Source organism: Phymastichus coffea, unplaced genomic scaffold (genome assembly GCF_024137745.1).
Source record: "Phymastichus coffea isolate CEN01 unplaced genomic scaffold, Cenicafe_Pcof_1.1 PCOF00001, whole genome shotgun sequence".
In the NCBI taxonomy this organism is placed as follows: Eukaryota; Metazoa; Arthropoda; class Insecta; order Hymenoptera; family Eulophidae; genus Phymastichus; species Phymastichus coffea.
Window position 1 is genome coordinate 2,779,223 of NW_026706812.1, and position 22,991 is coordinate 2,802,213.

The following is a 22,991-nucleotide window of genomic DNA, read 5'->3' on the forward strand; positions in this document are numbered from 1 at the left end:
TGCTGCCCCCGCGGGCAGCCACTAGGTTAGGCAATTAGCGCTAATTTGACGTTTACCGTCACAAACTATATTAAACTTCCACTTTTGAAATTAATAATTTTTAACTGTTATTACTTGTTATTTTTCTTTATTACGAATTAACTTTACGTTTAAAAAATAATAACTATTATTATTACTCCTTTATACACAGCTATATGTAATATAATACAAATAATATTTTTAAAAAACTGATACTATAACTGTTATTATTAATTTCGAAAAAACAAAATAGTTAATAATTATTTATAATTTATTTTAGTCTAAAATCTTATATTTATAAGCCGTTATTAATTATTTTTATCTTGTTTGTATTTATAATGAAAAGAAAATACTAATTATTACATAAAATTTGTAATACTTGGGACATATTGTTATGCAACATGAATGTTATTCAAGAAATACATTTATTTTTCGCTATTTATATAAGGTTGGCTCGCATGTGATTCGGTAAGGGTGATTTATAAGGGTGGGGGTTATATAGGTTAGAGGTAGGTGGATAAGAGGTATGTGATTCAGCTAGGATAACTCGCTTATGGTGTAAAATTCAATTATTTCAAGAAATAACAAACGACTAAAGTTGTTTTTCCCAGGATCCTCAAGAAAGTTGTAAACTTCCTCCTCGAAATTACTCAAGTAGGGATAAGGCGAAAAGAGAGGAAAATTACGGCTGCTTGAGTTCTCAGAGAGGGGACGCATGGTACAAAACGGAGAACACACCTCAGTCCGTCGCAGTTATTCAGCAGTAGGTTGAAGCAACAGCAGTAGTCTCTCTTCCTAGTTCTCCTATTCGACTTCTAGATTTTCTCTAAAAAGTAAGTTTCTTATATACGAGTAGCATTCTAACTATATCCTAGTATTAATTATTGATTGATTTTTTTTATTGTAGAATGGACTTTTCAACAATCAATAAAATAGCAAAATCGGCATTCTTACCTAGAAAGACAATGTCGCAATTAGAAAATAACTGTACCTATATGATAACGAAATTAAGATGGCTGAATACTTGCTATGGATTCAGTGTAGTAATAACCGTAGACGACGAATATGAAATTTTTCTACCAAAGCGAGTAAGGTTAGCGTTAGAAAAAGACGGAGATATGTTACAGAAATTATACGAGACCATGGAGAGAAAAGAATTGTTTATTCATCATCGAGAAGGCTCAAATTTTGAATTTAAAAATTAAATTAGTATAATGTGTAAATGTATACATAGTAAATAAATTTATATTTAAAATTTTAATTATGTCTTTAATCCTAAGTTAATTATTCCTTCTAATTCTTTTTTTGGGGAGGTTGAAGTAATTACTTATGTGTTCTTTCTGCTGAGTTTCGACTTAGTGTAAAGATCTCATAAGCAATGTTAGTAGTGGAAGCACCTCACAGGTGAGAGCAATGGTTGGGGCTCTCACCATTCCATAATAAAAAAGAAAAAAAGAGGGGTATGATTTCGGTGGCTCGAAAAGCGAAGTAGTGGGGTTATATTCTAAAATAGCGATAAGATGTTAATAGGAAGCCCACACACACACACATTCTGTTTGAAACAGTGGTGGTAAGAAGAAGAAGTAGTAGAAGCTTAGCCATGCTAGCTATAAAAGACAACAGGAGATCTCACTCCTCTTCTAAGCATATATGGTTTGCAAAGAAAGTTAAAATACATCATCTTCCATACGAAGAAAAAGACTCTAGAAAAGGTATTTGGGAGCAGATAGCACGAGATCACGAACATGTCCAAAGCGTATTGCTGAATTAAATAAAATTATATCACGAGTATTACTCAAGAAACGTATATTGATGATGAATCGAATGCTTGGTCTATATTAGAAAATCATCACACTATATATATGTTAAACAAATGGAAATCTAATTTGTAACGGTCCTATTTATGAGCTATTTATTAAATCACTGAATTACTGCAACTAGTCTAACGTATCTATCTGTTTATTCAAATCAATACTTTAAGCGGCGCTACTTCACTGTTTACGCGATTGTGTTTACAAATAAGAGTCGAATCAAAATAAACAGCGTGACGTCACAAAGTAATAGATATAGATATAATGATTTTGGATATTAAGAAAAATATGTTAATTAGAGATAATTTTAATATAACAATGTATTGATTATATAGATTTTAGCATGTAGATTCATAATAAAACTACACAAATTACATTTAATTATCAAATAATAATGAATCTCAACATGCAAAGTTAATTTATTTATTACGCTAACAATATGAATTATGAGACAAATATAAATAACCTATATGCAAAATGAATAAGTATAGAACATGAGTAAGAATTGGTTTCATAAATAACAGCTGAATAATAACTGTTATTAGTAAATAAACAATCAATAATTTATTTAAACAATAAGCTGTATATAAAACGAAAGTATTAAGTTTATACTTGATATTGATAACTTTATGATTTAGAAATCTATGATAATTAATCTAATAATTGCATTATAAGATTAGAAAAAACCGTTACAAATATGAAAAATTAGTCATAATTCAAATGTTATTAACTAATTTAAATATTTATTTTTAGAGAATACTTCCAAAATTAATCAACTATAAAGTTATATGAAAATTTAATAATTTTCTATTGTAAATATTGTAATATCACGTTAATTAACTTTATTAGTTAATAACTTTTGACGACACTATTTGCGATAATTGTATATTGTATAAAATCAACAAATAACAATCTCTGTAAAATTTACATGTGTTACGTGACGCTTCATTGTATTATTTTTTTTATTTTGTCAAATAATATTTCGGACCCGAGATTTCCGTTCGGACATAGTATAATCAGCAGTATTCGTGTGCGCGACTCGGTGGGAACGTGCGGCAGAGGCTGATTCACGCTGCGCCAGCATGCTGCGACGGCATGCTTCGGTCAGCGTGCTCAGCTAGGTAAGACGAGCCGATACAAAAAGCGTAAACGTTTAAAGTATATGTGCGAGAGAGAGACGGTATGCTCGGGACAAAGGCTATAAAATAAACCAGCGAAAGCAGAGCAGTAGAATTTAGTTAGTTAGGAGCGAGCGCTCAACCAAGAAGCCTGCATTTTCCTACTAAAGAGTTTTGAGAATATAATTGTTCAAGTTGCGATTAAGTGTCGAATTCAATTGTTTTAATAATTTCGTGTAAACGAAATCATAGGAATTATCATTTTGTTGCGTGTTGGTACACTATTGGATAAAAATACATAAGACCACGAAAATCATAGGAATTGTTATTTTGTTGCGTGTTGGTACACTATCGGATAAAAATATATTGGACCAGTTGATCTGATCAGATACAAAGAGAAAGAATATATTGGACATATCACAAACCGAACTATATTTTGGACCTAGACAACAGAGTGAGTACTTTTGGGCTCTATTTTCGATAAGCTGAAATCTCTTCCTTATTGTTTTTTTATTATCTCTCTCTCTTCGCTCTAATACTACTAAGCATAATCAAGGTTCCCCTTTCGGTGAATCCACGTGATTGCGTACCAGGACCAAGTGTGTAAGCACCACTGACCGCGCAAATAAAAATACTTATTTAATAAATCGCGAACCACATAGTAGCGCAATATTATTACTAGAAGTGTTATCTGACGTATTAAAATATATATATATATAAACCTATCTAACGTACCGGTGCAAGTTCATTTAAGTAAACCGGCGAAGCCCCCTCTTTTTTTCCTTCCCGATTACTGCCGCCTACCCCTCGCAAGGACGAACTTCGGATATTATCGGCAAAGACGCGATCCATTCGGTGACACGGTCGGGGTACCGTACTGAAGGTCTAGTCCGCCCGAGTCAGGACCACTCGTAACTAAAAACGGTCTAACACGTGCCCGTTTTGAAGAGACATCAAAACTATCACGTAATAAATGGTAGCAGAGCGTGGTTAGTGCCTTCGATTAGTTGCCGTTGAATAACCATATAAATTTATTTATATATCGGGTAACACGAGTACTAATGTAACAAGTATTAATACTCTATACTATTAGAATATATGTATTATCGATTAGTGTGTAATATATAGTATTATATAGTGTTAATATATTAACGCGTATTAATTAATATTATTATAACATATTAATTAATCCTTAATTTTTATATTCCTTAGTTTTTATATTAATATAAAAACATATTAATCAATCCGCCGTCTTTTTCATCGCTATTAAAATTAATATTAATTTTTTTTTCTCTTTCTTACCTCTCTCTCTCATTTTTTTTTTGTAACGCGATACGGGTAATAGGACGCTCGTTTTTGACTCTTGGCACTGTATTGCTACCAATAAATGGCAAGCCTGCTAAATTCCATATAGTGTGGAATAATTTCCCCATTGAAGAAGATGGCATGCTAGGAAGGGACTATTTAATAGACACGAGTGCAGTTATATCGTATTATAATGGAACCCTAATGGTAAACAGTGATTTAATGAATCCGATACCATTTCTACCTACTAATGTGCCTATGGAGCACTTACAAGACAATCTTATCAAAGCTATGCGCATAGTACCGAAAGACGATGAAATATCAGAACTTGAAACTGATTCGGACCTGGATTATGCGATCGAGCAACTTGCAAACGAAGGGATTAGTAACTCTAAGCCCGGACGAGTGAGGAACGAGGTCAATCAGGGTACGGTCAGATACACAATAGGACCAAGATCTCGTCAAATTATTCAAATTAACTCGATCGAAACCGAGTTGACAGAAGGCTACCTGCCCAGGATTGACGTGAAGGACGAAAAGGTATTTCTTGGAGAGGGAGTAGTCGCAAATGCAAATAATACCTGTAAAATCATGGCAATTAATACACACGATGACGAGGAAGTTACCATTGAAGTGGACCCGAGAGAAATTTTGCCATTCGAGCAGTTTAAATCGCAGTTTTCCAGCTCTGACGGCGAAGGTGTTTCGGAATCTAAAGTTGCCAGGCAGATCAATGACCAATATAAGAAGAGGGGAGAGAACCTCTTACAATTGATCAGGACCGGACATCTTAGTCCAAGCGAGCTCCAAAGCGTTCAGCGATTACTAAAAAGGTACCCACACGTATTCCTACTACCCGGAGAACCATTGCCCTGCACGGACTTAATAGAACACGAAATTCATCTTGAAAATAGAATTCCCGTAAATACCAAACAGTATAGGCACCCTCCTGTTCATAGACAATTTATTTCTCAAACGTTAAGAAAACGATTGGAAGACGGAATAATAGAGGAATCGAATTCACCATATAACTCGCCACTTTGGATAGTACCTAAAAGCCCGGCAAGTGATGGAACCCCGAGGTGGAGAATGGTCATCGATTTCCGAGAACTGAATAAAAAAACTGTCGGTGACGCTTACCCTTTACCGAATATAGGGGATATATTAGATCAACTAGGGGGATCCCTTTATTTTTCAACATTTGACCTTGCGAATGGATTTCAACAAATACCCTTAAGAAAAGAAGACAGGCCCAAGACAGCATTTTCGTCGTTTGATGGGCACTTCCAATACAAAAGGATGCCGGAAGGATTAATGAACGCGCCGGCAACATTCCAGAGAATAATGAATGTATTTCTGCGCGGGCTTCTAAATGTAGAGATGCTAGTGTACCTAGACGACGTAATAGTTTATGCTAAGAACCTTCATGAACACGAAGTGAAGGTTAGTAAACTTTTTGAGAGACTATCGGATGCGGGACTAGTCCTACAGCCCGACAAGGTGAATTTCCTTTGTAGGGAAGTAAAATTCCTTGGGCATATTGTAAGTGGTCGAGGAGTCGAGCCAGACCCTAAATTAGTCGGAGCTGTAATGAAGTTCCCAAGGCCAAAAGGAGTGAGAAGTGTTAAGTCTTTTCTAGGACTGTCCGGATACTATAGGCGATTTATTCAGGATTATTCGAAAATTGCCAAACCCCTCAGTGATCTTACCAAAAAGGGACAAGAATATGATTGGGGACCTGCACAGGAAGAAGCCTTTGAAAAGCTTAAAAAACTCCTATGTGTAGCTCCGATTCTAACATTTCCGGACTTCAATAAACCATTCACGCTAACTACAGACGCCTCAGATTACGCGATTGGAGCGGTACTTTCACAAGAAGAAGATGGAGTCGATAGGCCTGTAGCTTATTTGTCGAGACTGCTAAGTAAACCCGAAAGAAACTATACGACCACTCAGAAAGAGTGTATCTCAGTTTTATACGCGATGAATCAGTTCCGGCCATATCTCTTATGCAACAAATTCACGCTAGTCTGTGACCATGAACCTTTGAACTATATGCATATGCGCAAGGACCCTGGACAACGCCTTATGAGTATAAGGCAGGAAAATTGAATTGTAATGCCGATGCACTGTCAAGGAACCCGGTAAATTTACAAGAATACTTGAACGAAAAGGAACAAAAAGAGAAAGAACTGAATGAAAACATACCGAAAATTCAAGTAATGATGCTGAGAAATAAAGTGAGTAAAAGGAAAGTCACTAGAGAACAGACCGAAGAAGATCCAGAACAACCGGTAGCGATACGAAGAAGAGCGCATACCATATCCAACGAGCCTAGACCGAAAGGCAGGCCAGTAGGGGCCAAAACAAATAAAGGAAGACCGCAGCTGGATCATAGCACCGTAGCAGAAAGAACCAGAAGTAAAAGGCCTGTACCTACGACCTCGAAATCTACTAAGAATGTTCGCCCAAATGCCACCAATACTGAAATACACGAGAAAACCTGGGCGGCAGTCGATAAAGAAAAGATGCGACCAAAAAGAGCCCAAGAGCTAAAGAATTGCGAAACGGAACTTTCTACAGATGACTCAAGTACAGAAGCCATCGAGGAGACCCAACAGAGAAAACAACTGACCAACCAAAACTATGAGTCCGTGGCGAATACTTCCGAAATAGAAATAGTTGTAAACAAAAATGCAAATGAGGACGAAAAACGAAAGTCGGCTCGTCCTGAATTACATTGGCGCGTGCAGGAAATTTTAAATCGATTGGACCGAGAGAGTCAAAGCTCGATTATGTCGGACTCTGAGGCGGATATGAGCAAACTACGGCCCAGTTCCTCGAGACGTTCTGTGATATCCTCTACTGGTGTAGAGGATAGGGACGCGAAAGAAGCTCATGACAGTACAGAGAACCGGCCTCCCATAGAGGACCCGCGATATAGCGGACTAAGAAGAGGTAAAGAAACGGAAATAGAAGCGGATGAGGATCAAGAATCTGAAATGAAGGGTCCGAAGACAAATAAGGCTAGCGGTACGACGACTGAGGGAGTTCTATCTGAAACAACCGAAGAGTCAATTGAAATACCAATCACTGGACCCCAAACTAGCGCGAGTTCTGAGGAAACTGAGGATGAAACCTCCGAGGGAAACGCAAACAGCGCAGGTCGAGGGGACCACGACGATTTAGAGAAGGGACCAAGGACCAGTCTGACACCAGACGAAGTCTGGACATCGGCAGAGAAATTCGAAGCCAGTCTATGTCGACATAGGAGCTGGGACAACGTATCGTACTTTTGGGACGATTTGGGTCTAGCCCAAGATAACAAAACCATAGAAATGCCTTCTCATTTCTCGGACGGTGATGAACCGCTTCCAGAAATACAGGAAACACTATGGGAACTCGACCCGTATGACGACGAAATCGAGACTAATGAAGAAATGGCTGGACGAATTAAAAAATTGGTGGAAAAATCTCAAAGGGTCGTTGCCTCTCAAATTGAACAGAGTAGTGATAGCGATGAAAATGACGCGTCACGTGAAAACAAGAGGCAACACGCAGAATATTCAAGCGAAATCAACAGAGAGAACCGTGACGACGTGACGGAAGTGCCGCGTCATAGAGAAATTTCAGTGACTCCGAGCATAAAGGTAGGAGCACCAACTGCCAAAAGTACGCCCATGACTCAGGGGCGACGCCCTGTAGTGAAATTCAAGGGACTAAACGCTATCACTGAGGAATCGGCTATGAAAGATGAAACGCCGGTAGAATTACATTTTTCACAAGCACCCGTAGAGGATGAATTGTTTCTCATGGTACCCCCACCCTTGGGACCATTAAATCAATATAAAAGACCCGAAAATTATCGAAATCCGACTTCTAGTAGCGAGGGTACTAGCGGTGACCAAACGTTGGGACCCGCGAATTATATTCTTCAAAATAATGTCAGCACGAGCCAACAGTGTTTGACTTATAAGAGGGATAACATTGTTCATTTTATTTCACGGAATTGCGACAATAAAACCTCCGTCTCCAAGCTATTAGAGGAAATTGGAGCGATAGACTTACGGAACATGAAGAATCAAAAGCCAAAAATTGGACAGATTCTAACGACCGAATACAAAAATAAATACATCTTCTCAATCGTCGTTAAGGACAAGTACCACGACTCCACTAGTATAGAAGCCATTAAAATAGGGTTAATAAACTTAAAAAAATTGCTCCTGCAGAAAAAACTGAACAGTTTTCGTATAGCTCGGAGAGGAGATTATTCTGATGACTTAGGGCCCGGACTATTAACCGAAATATTAATAAGGATATTCGAAAACAGTCCTGTAAAGGTTACAATTTGCTACGGTAAATCCATTATACCCCCAGAGGACGAAAGAAAAGAGATTATCCGAACTCTACATGATAGTCTTATTGGAGGGCATAAGGGAGTCAATCAAACTTATCAAAAGATAAGGACCCGGTATCATTGGGCTGGACTACGCAATGATGTGCTGGATTACGTCAGAAGGTGCCCGAGATGCCTCCAGAAAAAAATTGACCGGCATAAAACAAAAGAGCCAATGTTAATTACAGATACGCCGATAGAGGCGTTTGATAAAGTGTCAATTGATACTGTAGGAAAGCTCCGGACCACTCCTGGTGGAAACTCTCACCTGCTAACGATGCAATGTAATTTGACTAAATACTTAATTGTAGTACCGATAAAGGACCTTAAAGCAACCACTATTGCTGACGCGCTAGCCAGACACCTAATATGCCAATTCGGTGCCCCTAGAGCAATATTGTCAGATCGAGGTACCAGTTTCCTGTCAGAAATTGTAGAATCACTTCTACACCTATTCAAAATCCATCATTTAACCACTTCCGGTTATAGGCCTCAGACCAATGGGTCACTCGAAAGGAGCCATGCACCCTTGATAGACTTTATACGTATATATTCAGAGCGCTTTGACGATTGGGACCGTTTGACACCGTTCGCGGTTTTCACATATAATACTAGTATTCATAAAGCGACCGGTTATACCCCGTTCGAATTAGTATATGGACGAATTGCTAGGTTCCCGATGAAAATACCGCGAGAAGAAAAATTACGAACGTATAACCAATATTTGAAAGATCTTGTTTTACGTCTTACCGAATTAAAGATAGCGGCCGGCGAAAATCATATATGTGAGAAAATCAAATCAAAAGGGCGGTATTACAGACATTCTAACGCGTTCAAGGGGAAGGTAGGAGACTATGCATGGGTCCTAAACGAACCGCGAATAGGAAAGGCCGATAGTTACTACAAACGACCTTTGAAAATCATCGAAATTTTAAATCGAAAAAATATTTTATTAGAATTTCCGAATAGAAAGAAAGTACGCAAGCACGTGAATAAGCTAAAATTGAAACATTGACTATATGCTATTTAAATTCTACCTTTTAAGGCCATAAATCTACACTTACTATCTCGTACCTTACAGAAAAAAAAGTTCTTCCTTTCCAACATGCAAAACTTTCTCCTTCTTCTCCTATGCTCTTTACTCGCATTATCTGTTACGGACCCCCAAGTTTACATGATAGAAAATTTGAGCCAAAACCTAGGATTATATTATGAAAGATTGGACCCCATAAGAATAAAAAGAGCAGATTGGAAAGTATACCTTACGGTTGATACGAAGTACTTCTTGGCAAGGACCACCATAATACATGACTTTCATATATTACTTGGGAATTGCACCAAACACCTAGATAGAATTACGTGTAACAACCTGTTAAATAAAGATATTTTGGATATAAAAGAGCTCACGCTTCAACAGCTACAAACGGAAATTACTGAATCAATCGGAAACATGGGAAACATCCAGCCACCCAGGGTTCGGGGGCCCGGAAGCATCAGGAACAAAAGACTAATACCATTTGGAGGGATAGGAAGTTTAAGCCACAGTTTGTTTGGATTGGTAACTGTGGACGAAACGAATAAAATAGACGCGAACATCAATCAATTATACCAAGACCAGAAATCGTAATTCAACCTCTTTAACAAAAGGACACACATTATTACCACGGGAATAAACAAATTATTCAATAGACATACATGGTGACAAAATTTTCCAGCTTGGAACCCAGATGCAGCAAAAATTTGAAAAATTAGAAAATGAAAACGCACGCTTAGAATATATGATCTCTGTACAATCTTTTGGAAGAATGTTGGAATCTACGAGGTGTGTTCAAAAAGTAACGAGAATTTTTAAATTTCGCGGGTTTGGAGAGTCCGCTTGTATAAAATTATTTTTTATTATGTTGGTACACATGCCCCTGAAGTACGATAAAATTTTCAGCAATATTCATTGCTTACTTTTTAAGTGGCAGCCGCTAACGTTAGACGTGTTTTTCGAGCTCGGCGATTTTCGTTTGTGAAAAAAAATGGATCAAAGAATTTGTATTAAATTTTGCGTAAAAAATGAAATAAAGTGTAGTAAAGTTTGTCAAATGTTAACAAAGACATATAGTGAGTCTGCTATGAGTAAAGCAAGGATTTATGAGTGGTATAAGCGTTTCAAAAGGACCCCTTCTAGATGTTAATCTGCATAAGAACTGTGAATTAGGAATGCTAATACAACCATCCGCCCATGAATTGTACCATTGTGATATAGTACTGAAAAGTCAGGAAACGACACAATGGAATTATATTTCGATGGACGGATCGTGGATTTTCTCTGCTCATCAACTGGACACTATACGAATCGCTTGTTCGGACCGAATGGACCAGATGATCCACATACAAGGGCTAGGGATACTCAAAATCGCTCTAGGCTGTATTGGATACTCGAGTGACGCGACTCTGTTAACAGAAGCAAAAAGGAATGACACGAACATTTATCTATATAAACCAGATTTGAACCTCAACTTAACGACTCTATACCCTACCGTACATCACTTATTCGATTCAGATATAAAATTAGAAAAATGGGTCCCGCAATCTGGAATGTGGACTAGCCAGGAAAAAGCCTTAAATGATATTATGAAAAAAGCAGAAACTATAAGTCAACACAATAAAATTACTACCTATTAATCCGGACTGATCTACGGAGGACTAAGTATCAATATTATTATGATAATGTTACTAATTGCACTTGCGTATAGATGGTGCACTAACTGCACATGGACCTCGCATAGCACCAAAACTCACAAATCACCTGACGCTCGTAAACCTAACCGAGACTCTATAGCAAGAACCACATCGATTTTTCAAAGTCTAAAAATGACTAGGACTAGGAAGAATTCTAAACGGACGGATGAACCAAGACAATCTATTGTTCATACGTTAAGCGACAATTCATTGGACCAAAACGAAACAAAATCAAAAGCATCATCTACACCGAAACCTAACCCCCAAAAGCGACACGACAATACCCTTGCACTGCAAACCCAAATCGCAGAATTAACTTAATGACTATTAACATATTTATATGCTAAAATAGCTAGGAGGACTAAATCATGGACCCCTGACCTGATAACTAAACATTCGCCGCGCATAGAAAGGACCAGAGTTTTTAGAAAATCTTCACCAAGACCAATTGATAACACACGCTTATTCTGCAGACTACCGTGGAGTATCGAAGAAAATCGAAGAGAAGTAGCCTTTTTCGAGCATTTCGTAGAATTCGGACCCTTGCTGTATCATAAAGTATTGAAAGATAAGTCTGGATCATTGGCTCTGGGATATGTCCAATACTACAATGCGACTGACGCAGACAGAGCAGTAAAAAGTTGTGACCCGATATATGGCGCAGAATTCGCGCAATTACAGAAAAGACGTTGGAATCAGGACTACGAAACCAAACACCACTGGTTATGCGACGAACAAATAGAGCTTACGATTTACGCAGACCATGACAAGACTTGCACGTGGCAGCATCAGAAAAGGATAAGGGAGAAAAAGGCTAACGAACGTTATCCAAAATCAGAAGTTAGAAGACCATCGTCAAACCTTATAGTTATAAACACGAACAATACCACAATTGATCCTGAATCCAAGCACGTGAAATCCAATGGAGTACTTTGGAGTACTTTCGTCGGGTAAAGTCTACTGTTTCGACTGTTCCTTGGTCTCTGGTGTATACCAGTGGATCCGTGTTTCGTCGACTGTCACGAAACGACGCAGAAACTCCTTCGCATTGCGCTTAAACAACGTCAGACATTGCTCTGAAGTTGTCCTATGGTTGCACTTGTTGTCCGGAGTGAGCAAATGCGGCACTCATCGCGCTGACAGCTTTCTTATGCCCAAAATTTCATGCAGGACATGACCCACACGGTCTTTTGAGATGCCTACGATCTTAACTATCTCGCGCATCGTCAATCATCGATCTGCCAATACGTGATCGTGAATTTTTGTCACGTTATCCTCCGTGGAAGCCGTTTTCGGAGCATCTGGACGTGGCTCTTCAAAAATCGACGTGCGACCACGTTGAAACTCGTTAAACCAATTTTTGACGGTCGCCATCGAAGGAGAAGAGTCACTGTACACAACATCCAAGCGCTTTTTGATTTCGCTGCGCGATTTCCCTTCCAAAAACAAGAATCAAATCACCGACTGATACTACTCTTTTTCCATTTTTCAAAAATCAACGGACACACTTGCTTTCACACGCTCTCAAAAATAAACTACAACTCCGATCCGGCTGAAATCTTGACAGTAACCATCGATAAGGTTGTACTACGTGATAGAATATTTCTTTTGCGAGAGTGGCGCCATCGGGCGATGAGACTAAATACTTATCGGAACACCCTCGTATAATTGCGGCCATCTTTGTCTCAAATTTCTTTTAAACAAACTATAGAAAAGACAACTAGTATAAAAAATACTCATTAGACGAATTACTATCATTTGATATGAATCTGTCATAGAGAATACACTGACATTGAGTCTCTCGGAAACACCATCAGTACTCGAATCATATTATTTTTCACTGATCGAATTAATACCAAACAAAAAATACGTTCTTGGTCTAGTTGAGCTATTAACATTTAATTCAATACCAAACATTGACGTTGGTTATAATAAATTTTACATTGAAGGTCAAGAAGCTATTACTTTATCGACTGGTAGCTACGAAATAGAAAATATTGAAAGCTTTCTCAAAGAAGCAGTAGCATCTAAAGGTATATCGTTTAGCCTGAAACCAAATAATAATATTTTACGTAGTGTCATTCAGTGCAGTCAAAAATCACATTTTGAACCAGAAGATTCTATTGGATCAATTTTAGGCTTCACTAAACGCACGCTCGTTGAAAACGAAACACATAGTTCTGACTTACCCGTCACTATACTCAAAGTCAACGATTTACGTGTAGAGTGTAATATTACTACAGGCTCTTACATAAACGATCGCAAAGTACATACTATATATGTATTTTTTCCAGCAGTCCCACCTGGATATAAGATTATAGAAGTTCCCTCTCACATCATTTACCTTCCAGTCGCTGTGAGGAGCATTGATCATTTTCAAATTCGTATAGTTGATCAAGACGGAAATCTAGTTAACTTTCGAGGGGAAGTCATCACAGTGCGATACATATAAAGACCATATCTTAGTAATGGGTATCATTTACAATATAAAGAGCGGCCGAGGGCATATTAAAAGACAAAAATGTCAAACAGCAGCCAGTCAACAGCGAGCTATCAGACCGCTCACACCTCAGAACATTCAATTCCTGAAAAGCTTGAGACTAAAGTCGTCGAAAATCGTGGAAGAAAATATTGTGCATATTAGTGTGTTGTATAAAACAACAACAACAATATGGAGGAAATTCTAGACATTCATTCAGCAGTCGCTTTCGATGAGTCTATAGCTCATTATGAAGTGCATGCGCATCAGCCTTATTCATTATCATATTTCAATAATAGCGATGAAATTCATATAGCAATTCAACATCAAGATTTATCTCTGCTTCCATTACGCAGTATGATTTATATTTGTGGTAGTTTGACCAAGCCGGACGGTACTACGCCAGTGGAGAACACTTTATTAGTCAACAACGCCCTCTGTCATTTGTTGGAGGAAATACGATATGAAATAAATGCTATTGAAATTGATAAATGGAAAAATGTAGGCTTAACGAACCTTTTCAAAAATTGGCTTTCACTCAATCCATGTCAGAGCTCTATCGCTGAAAATGCCGGATGGAGTGTGATAACAATGAAGTTTTAATATGTAATACTCTAGGTTATTTTGATGTTACTATCCCTCTCAGTATGTTGATGGGCTTTGCTGAAGATTATCGGAAAATTGTAGTCAATGTCAAGCATGAACTTATTCTCACAAGATCAACATGCTATTTTAAGTATTCCAGTAAGGAATCCTGATGCTTCAGAAAAATAAAAAATTACTTTAACTAAGGTTGAATGGTTGATGCCATATGTGATGGTCGCAGACAAAGAAAAAATCAAATTACTAAATCAGATTGGACGATATCGTGCAATTACTATGAGTTATCGTACTTGGGAAATGTATGAGTATCCAAAATTACCTCGTACATCAAAGCATGTTTGGAGTGTTAAGACTTCCAATCAATTGGAAAAGTCTCGCTTTGTTATTTTAGCTTTTCAGCCTACTGCTTAATATTACACGATCGTATTGTACAATACGAGTATAATCCAATTAGTGGTGACGTTAAAAAATTAGTTTGAAATTAACAAGACATTATGTAATCATGTATACAATGTTTTTCAATAAAAAAGAAAATAAAATATATATATTGTTGGAATTTAATACAAATTACCTATAATCATATTATATAGTGACTATGACGCCCTATACTTTTGAATGGTGAGGTATGGTGACTATGACGCCCTCTACTTTCGAATAGTGAGGTATAGGCTTTATATAGAACAAACACGTGTCTCTACTCTCATAACAGTTTTGGAACTAGTAGAATTCACATTAACTTCAGCATCTTTTCAAATGGATTTCATAACACATTTTCAAGGCTTTCAAAGTTTAAATGAGACTTTTGTTTGTAAAGAACTCGCATATCTATCATTAGATGTAGATACTGTTCCAACTGTGTTTTTTTTCGAACCACTATATCATTGGTTTCAGCTTCCTTTCAAGTGTCGAAAAGTGAATCATTTCTTAGAAACGTGTCATCATGATTTGTTATGGAGATCCGACCTTATTCCATATAAAAATTTAGCACGTGTACAAAACAATCATTTAAATAATTCTAGAAATTTATGTATAAGGATTAAAAAAGAAACAATGGTTATAAAAAATTTTACCTGAAAAGTAAGTATTTTTATTTTTTGTTAGAAATTAAAATCATTATTAATTAAAAATTTTTTCCTTTTTTAGACAAATTATAGAACTTGAAAGCGAGATAAGATATACACCAATGTGCGCATTACCTTACCCATTAGAAACAATACGAGGTGTGTTCAAAAAATACCCGGAAATTTTAAATTTCGCGGGTCTGGAGAGTCCGATTGTCAAAATTTTTTTTTATTGTGTTGGTATACATGCTCCTTAAGTATGATAAAATTTTCAGCTATATTCACTGTTTACTTTGTCTGCGGTAGTCACTAAGGCTTGACGTATTTTTATGAGCTCGGCGATTTTCGTTTTTTAAAAGAAATGAATCAAAGAATTTGTATTAAATTTTGCGTAAAACATGAAATAAAGTGTAACAAAGTGTGTGAAATGCTACAAAAAGCCTGAGTCTGAGTCTGCTACGAAAAAAAACAAGTGTTTACGAGTGATATAAGCGTTTCCAAGATGGCCGCGAAGACGTTGAAGATGACGAACGCTCCGGTCGACCCAGCACGTCAACAATCGATGAAAATGTGAAAAAAGTGGAAAAAATGGTTCTGAATGATCGCCGAATCACAATTAGAGAAGTTACTGATAAAGTTGGCATATCAATTGTCTCATGTCATAACATTTTTTCAAATGTTTTGGGCATGAAACGGGTGGCAGCAAAATTCATTCCAAAACTGCTGAACTTTGAACAAAAAAACAATCGCATGAACATCGCTCAGGAGCTGTTAAACGACGTCATCGACAATCCAAGTTTTCTTGAAAGGGTCATAACTGGTGATGAAACATGGGTGTACGGTGATGATGTCGAAACCAAAGCACAATCGTCCACCTGGAAGCATTCAACGTCACCAAGACCGAAAAAATCACGTCAAGTTCGATCAAATGTGAAGGTTTTGCTTACAATTTTTTTTGACTGCAGGGGCGTGGTGCATCATGAGTTCTTATCACAAGGTCGTACGGTTAATAAGGAGTATTACCTTGGAGTTATGCGACGTTTGCGTGAAGCAATCCGAAAAAAACGCCCCGATTTATGGAAAAACAATTCATGGCTTTTGCATCACGATAACGCACCTGCTCACTCGTCGTTGCTTATTCGTAATTTTTTGGCCAAAAACAATACCGTAGTCGTGCCCCAACCTCCATATTCACCAGATATGGCTCCGTGTGACTTTTTCCGTTTCCCAAAGTTGAAGAGACCCATGAAAGGACGGCGTTTTTTCTCGATTGAAGAAATAAAGGTCGAATCGCTGAGAGTGCTCAAGGACATACCAAAAAGTGAATATCAAGAGTGCTTCGAAGATTGGAAAAAACACTGGCATAAGTGTATCATATCTGGGGGGAATTACTTTGAAGGGGACCACATTGATGTAAACGAATAAATAAATATTTTTTTGGAAAAACTATAATTCCGGGTACTTTTTGAACACACCTCGTATGTACATATCATTACAATAAACCAGCTAACTTTGTATGTGCCGTTACAGATGCACAAAGATTGTTTTTATGGATAAAAGCTACACGGAAGCAATCTGAAATGGAAGGTATTGATGAAGTTGACAATATTACATATAAAAATTCAACTCAATATTTCAATATAGCGATGTCAACTACTGAAAATAAAGATTATAGACAGACTGTATTATATTCAATGTATAGTTGAATGAACAATAAATTAATAATAAAACGAAAATTCTAGAAGTTTTATTTATTAATATTCAAATAAAATTAACTGTGAGGTTGAAAGGTTCCCGAAATCTAATGAAACTACTATAGCGCTTGCTTAGAGAAAAAGAGAGAGAGAGAGAGAGCGAGAGAGAGAGAAAGCAGCATATAGCTTACAAAGCTATATGCTACCCTCTCTCCAAGGGCCCACATGCCCTACTATTAAAGGAGAGAGAGAGAGAGAGAGAGAGAGCAGCATCCACACTATACAGCGTATACGCCTAGCAAGCTAGAGACGCTACCCCCTCTCCAAGGGCTATACAGCGCACGCTCCTAGCAAGCAGCAAGAGACGTTACCTCCTCTCCAAGGGCTATACTATGCACGCTCCTAGCAAACAGCTAGAGACGCTACTCCCTCTCCGAAGGCCTAGACTCAGCCAGCATAAGCTTACTAATGAAGCGCCCTACTATTAGAGGAGAGCGCGAGAGAGAGAGACAGAGAGAAAGAAAAAGAGACACTTTTTATTATATAATTTATTTATTTATTTATTTATACAATTATTAAATATAATATTAATTATTACAATTATTTATATATTTATCTATTTATTTACATAATGTTTTTAATTTTTTTTTTAGCGTATGATTTGGAAGGTTGTGTTGGCCTTCAAACCATTCCTGGATACATCATATTCACGGTTTCTATTTTCATGAGTTTTATTTTCCGCTTGTTGGTGGCGGTGGTAGTGGTGGTGGTAGTGGTGTCAGCGGCAGTAGACTTTGCCCTTAGAAGGGCATTTTCAATACTCAAGGGCTCTCGAGCAACATCATTTATCTGAAAAAAAATATAATAATTTTTTAAATTTAATTTTATAATTAATGATATGATTATTAAAAAATTATACCTTAAAAAATTTTTTTTTGGTGGTAACGACGCAAACGGATTCCTCCTTTTCCTCGCTGTTTCCACCAACACCTTTTCGGATGCAGGCTTTTCAGCTGCAGGCTTTTTTGACTCCAGCCCTTTCAGCTGCAGCTTTTTTGGTTGCAGCCCTTTCAGCTGCAGCTTTTTCGGCTGCAGCCCTTTCGACTGTAGCCCTTTGAACAGCGGCTCTTTGGGCATCAACCCGCTGTCTTGTTGAACGCTCAGCAAACTCCAATATCTGCTGCAACTAAAAAACAAAGAAATATTTATATATTGTAACGGGGTAAAACCGTTTAATTATTTTTATGCGCGCGATTACACTAAAAGGACGCGCGCAGTTAATTATGCTCGGTACGTAAATCGGAGAGCATGTAAAGATAGGCGCCAGTCAACCAGTAAGTTCTCTTATCGAAGGAAAGTGAGTGGAAGCTATAAGATATAAGAGAATCAAAAGAAAACACTTGTTAGTAATATGAACTAGATCTTTTATTATCCCTTATAATCTACAGAAGGTCGGCCTGCGCGTTTGTTTACGTTGACGCTCGCTCATCGACAACACGCTTTGCCGGTTCGCTCGCTGCTCTTTGTTATTAGAGCGGCTATTACATGCACGCTTCGAAAATAATAATTTATTTGTTAATCGGGTAACCGCGCTCGAGAGATTAAGCTGGCCAGCTTACCTTATATTTGCAGGTGATCAGAGAAAACGAAGAGCAGTCACACTGCACGAAACTGTTTATAATTGTCTTTGTTGCCGGTCGCGAACGCACGCACGCGGTTATGGTTTCGCCCTCGATGGCGAAACCTCACACTCTCTTTCGATGGCTCGTGCTCCCTTTCCTCTGCAGACGAGTGGCTCCCCGTGAACAGCGGTCACAGCTAGCTGACACTTATCGTTCTCGTCGAGTTTCGGTATTCTGCGGCACGTAGATCGGTAGCTCAAAATGAAGGCGGGCGGACACTATAATGGTCCAAGCTTCACTGATTCGAATTCTATCGCGCGCATTCCGTCTGCTCACGTGCCGAATTCCCTAGTTACGAATTTCGTCCCCCCGGCAGGTGCTGCCCTCACAGGCAGCAATTAAATTAGATTATCAGCGCTAATTTGACGTTTACCGTCACAGCCCCCTTCCAGTCTGGGCCTACAGGGTCCTCGACGATAATTCCATTAGCGCTGCCCCTTCCGAGGAGGAGTATGGAAAGGATAATAAAGGGTTATAGTCCAAGTGATGTTAAATTTGTACTTTATTGTACAGCAGGGCGATATATCGGTGGCCCTGCCCACGGGGGCAGGGAATCATCACCTAGCTGGTCTCGGTGGCAGTTCCTGACCTTGGTCGTCCAACGGGGGTCGGCCGCGCGCCTCCCACCCCAGCCTCTCTTGGACCAGGTCGGCGTGTTGTCGCACGCGTGGGCAGCGGTTCATGCGGGTCACCCCGGGGTAGTGGCACACTTTGCACCCTTCCCACTGAGCGCGGGAAAGGGTGCCCCGTGGGAGACCTCGCTCTCTGGGGGTCAGAGGCAACCCGTTCCTACGGTTCGGGGCGGACCACAACGGTCTTTCAACCGTGGGGTCCTCACCCGCGGGGCCTAAAACCACATTGATGTGGATGGGCCCCGTTGCTTGACCGCCCTGGCTCCCGTCCACATTCACCACCAGGTTTACCCCGCACATTTGCGGGCCCTCGTGCGACGTGATCCCCGACCTGGGTTCCGGAGCCGTTGTCCTGGCTTCGGCGATCGGAGGCTGAGGGAGGCTCGTGTGATTGCCACTCGCCGGGTCCTCGATGGCCTGGCGGTGGCGCTGCTGGACCTCCCTAAGCGCCGACACGAACTGGCGACGGCGGGACAACACCTTCTCCCAATGATCCAGGTCATCTGGGTGGTGCCCCGCGGCTGTGTACGTGTCATACTCGGCGTACACAGCCCGTTGGAGGGCGTTGAGGGTTGTCCAGCCTCGCTCGACTTCCCTCAACCCCTCAACTATCTCCTCCCAGATCCTTTTGCCAGACGGGGGCGTCTGGCTAGGGAACCTGGGGCGCCAGGTCGCGTCGGGGGCACCCTCTTCTGTCTGGGTGCCCACGAATGCCGTCGGGGCCTTCATGGGGATGGGTCCCGCTGGGGGTCTCGACGGTGGCGCGGCGTCGCCGCGCGTGACGCCGGGTGTTGTCGTCGGCGTGGTGGTGGTCTCCTCCGCCGGGAGCTCTTCTATGAGCACGGAGGACAAGCTCTCGTGAGCTCGTACCCGTGCTCGCTCCTCCTCTTCCTTCTTGGCTCCTATAAGGTGCAGGGCGGCATGCACCACCCCTTCAACGGCTGGACCCAAGTCCAAGCCGATGAGGGCGGCTGCCGCTTGTTCGAACTGTTCGAGCGTGATCTGCATCCTGTAATAACCCAGCATGTTAGTATCCTGAATATCATTGGATATCGAAGGTGGGCGCCTGTTCGGCTGCCCAGGACCTTCGTCGCCGAATTCGAAGGTGAGGTCCTTGGCGTCGGTCTCCCAGGTCCTTCGTTCGCCGTGTATCATGCATTTACGATTGGCGCTTTCGGTGGTCTGCCCCTCTTCCTTTTCCCGATGATGAAAGGAGAGACTCGTGTTGTCTGTCGATGTTGTGTGATCCGTATGGTTAGCGTGCACTTACGAGGTCTCCCTCGTGGGCGATTCGCTGTATTAGTAGGAGAGGTATTTAGTGGGACTCGGCTGGAGGGATTACGGCGAGTACGGCGAGGTGATTTCGGAGTTGTCGCGTCGTCATTTCGGAGTGTATTATCTGTAGTGTCGGCGCTCCCGTTTCCGTGTATCGATGTATCGCTTGCGTTGGGCGGGACGCTCATCGCCTTGGTTCCCTCGCTGGTAGAGGTCTCGCCGTCATCTCGTGTTCCGGTCCCATCTTCCGGTGTATCGTCGTCTCGTCCATAATAGGGTTTGAGGTCCTTAGCGTGTATTAGCTCCGTGACCTCCTCCTGTTGGTTGGCGAGGCGATATGAGTTGGCACCGAGTACCTTCGTGACGATAAAGGGGCCTATGAATTTGGGTGCTAGTTTCGCGGAAATGCCCTGCGCCGCGCAGGACAGTACGCGATTCTTTTACCACACCCAATCACCTTCTTTAAACCTGTGGTCCCTGTGCTTGGCATTGTAGTACTTGGACTGCCTCAGAGACTCATCCGAGGCGCTCTTGTAAGCTTTCTGAATGGCGGAACGACTATTCTGCATGTGCTCGTTCCATTGCCCGATTCGGAGCAAACTCTCCTCTTGCGCGGCGAGCTCATCCATCCGTTTCCGGAGAGTATTCGGGGCTCCCGGTTGTCTGCCGTAATTAAGCATGGCCGGACTAACCCCGATGGAACTATGGACGGCCGTATTCGACGCGAACATGAGTTCGGGTAGCGCTCGGTCCCATTCCCTATGATTCCCCTGCAGATACGACGTTATCATCGTCTTCAAGGTACGGTTAACCCTTTCCGTAGGGTTAGCCTGCGGGGTATAGGTTAAGGTGAAGGTCCGTTTTATCCCCTGATCTCTCAGGTATCCGTCCACCAACTGATTACGGAACTCGGTGCCGTTGTCGGACAAGAAGATCTTTGGCGTGCCGAAACGTAGGATTATTCGTTCCCGAAGTTCCTTCACTATCGTCTTGCCGTTGGCACTACGTATGGGTATACTTTCGACCCATCGTGTGAATACGTCGATGAATACCAGGACGTATTCGTGCCCTCGTGGGCTCTTCGGAAAGGGTCCGGCGATGTCGCCCGCGACCACTTGCCAAGGCATAGACCATGTACGGTCCTGCATGAGCCCGCGCGGCGGTCGCTGCTCGACCTTGCACTGTTGGCAGACCTGGCACTTTTGGACGTATCCCTTCACATCCCCGGCCAGTAATAGGACTGGGCGACGCGGGCGAAGGTCTTCTCGCGTCCCAAGTGTCCTGCCGTCTCTAGGTCATGATTTTCGAACAACACCGCTTTGCGTTCTTCCGGGGGCACGACTAGTTTCCATTCGTCGCCATATCCGTCTCCTCCTTGGTGACCGTAGTTCGGCTTTCGGTGATACATCACCCGGCCGACGACCTTCCAATTCGGGTATCTATCTGGTTGGCTCTCGACGAGTCGGAATTGATCCGTGTACCAGGCGCTGTCCCTTGACTTCGGTTGGTCCATTGCACCAAGCTCTGCCTTCGTGGGCTCAAAAGCGCGTGATAAGGCGTCGGGCAACACATTATCTGCCCCCTTTCGGTATTCGATCTCGAAAGTTTGGCCTTGAAGTTGCAAGGCCCATCGGGCGAGACGTCCAATCGGGTTCTTCAAGTTGTATAACCATTTCAGGCTATTGTGGTCCGTTACCACCCTGAACGGGTACGCTTCTATGTATGGGCGAAATTTTTGGATGGCCCACACGACCGCCAAGCACTCGCGCTCCGTAGCTGAGTAGATTTGCTCAGCCGGATTAAGGACTCTGCTAGCGTACTCTATGATTCGGTCGCCGTCTCCTGCTTTTTGTATCAGGACGGCCCCGATTCCAGTAGCGCTAGCATCTGTCTCCAGCACGTACTGCCCATCGGGTTCCGGTAATCCCAGGCATGGTGCGGACATCATGAGTGCCTTAATTTTGGCGAAGGCTTGTTCCTGTTCCTCTCCCCACACATATTCGATCTTTTTTCCTGTTAACCTCGTTAACGGTTGAGCGTGTGTGGCGAAGTCGGTCAAGAATCTGCGGTACAGGAAGGTGCGCAGCTGTCGCACGTTTCCTGGTCGTGGGTACTCCATGATAGAGCGCACCTTGTCAGGGTCTGGCCTGATCTCCTCGCGGTTGATCAACAGGCCCAGGTATTTGG

At 41.0% G+C, this 22,991-nt stretch overlaps 1 protein-coding gene across 4 annotated transcripts in view; it reads right to left on the bottom strand.

The window, feature by feature from the left end:
* LOC131673191 (islet cell autoantigen 1) overlaps nt 1-22,991 on the bottom strand; it is a 434,595-nt gene that overhangs the window by 13,385 nt on the left and 398,219 nt on the right. For 3 of the 4 annotated variants that reach the window (XR_009302690.1, XR_009302693.1, XR_009302694.1), the window contains 2 exons: nt 18,135-18,401; nt 17,952-18,064 (listed from right to left, as the gene is read on the bottom strand). The exons of the other annotated variant lie outside the window; for it this stretch is intronic. The gene's annotated coding sequence lies outside the window, so the exon portion shown is untranslated. Of the gene's footprint in view, nt 1-17,951; nt 18,065-18,134; nt 18,402-22,991 lie in introns of those variants that run through there. 4 annotated transcript variants of the gene reach the window in all.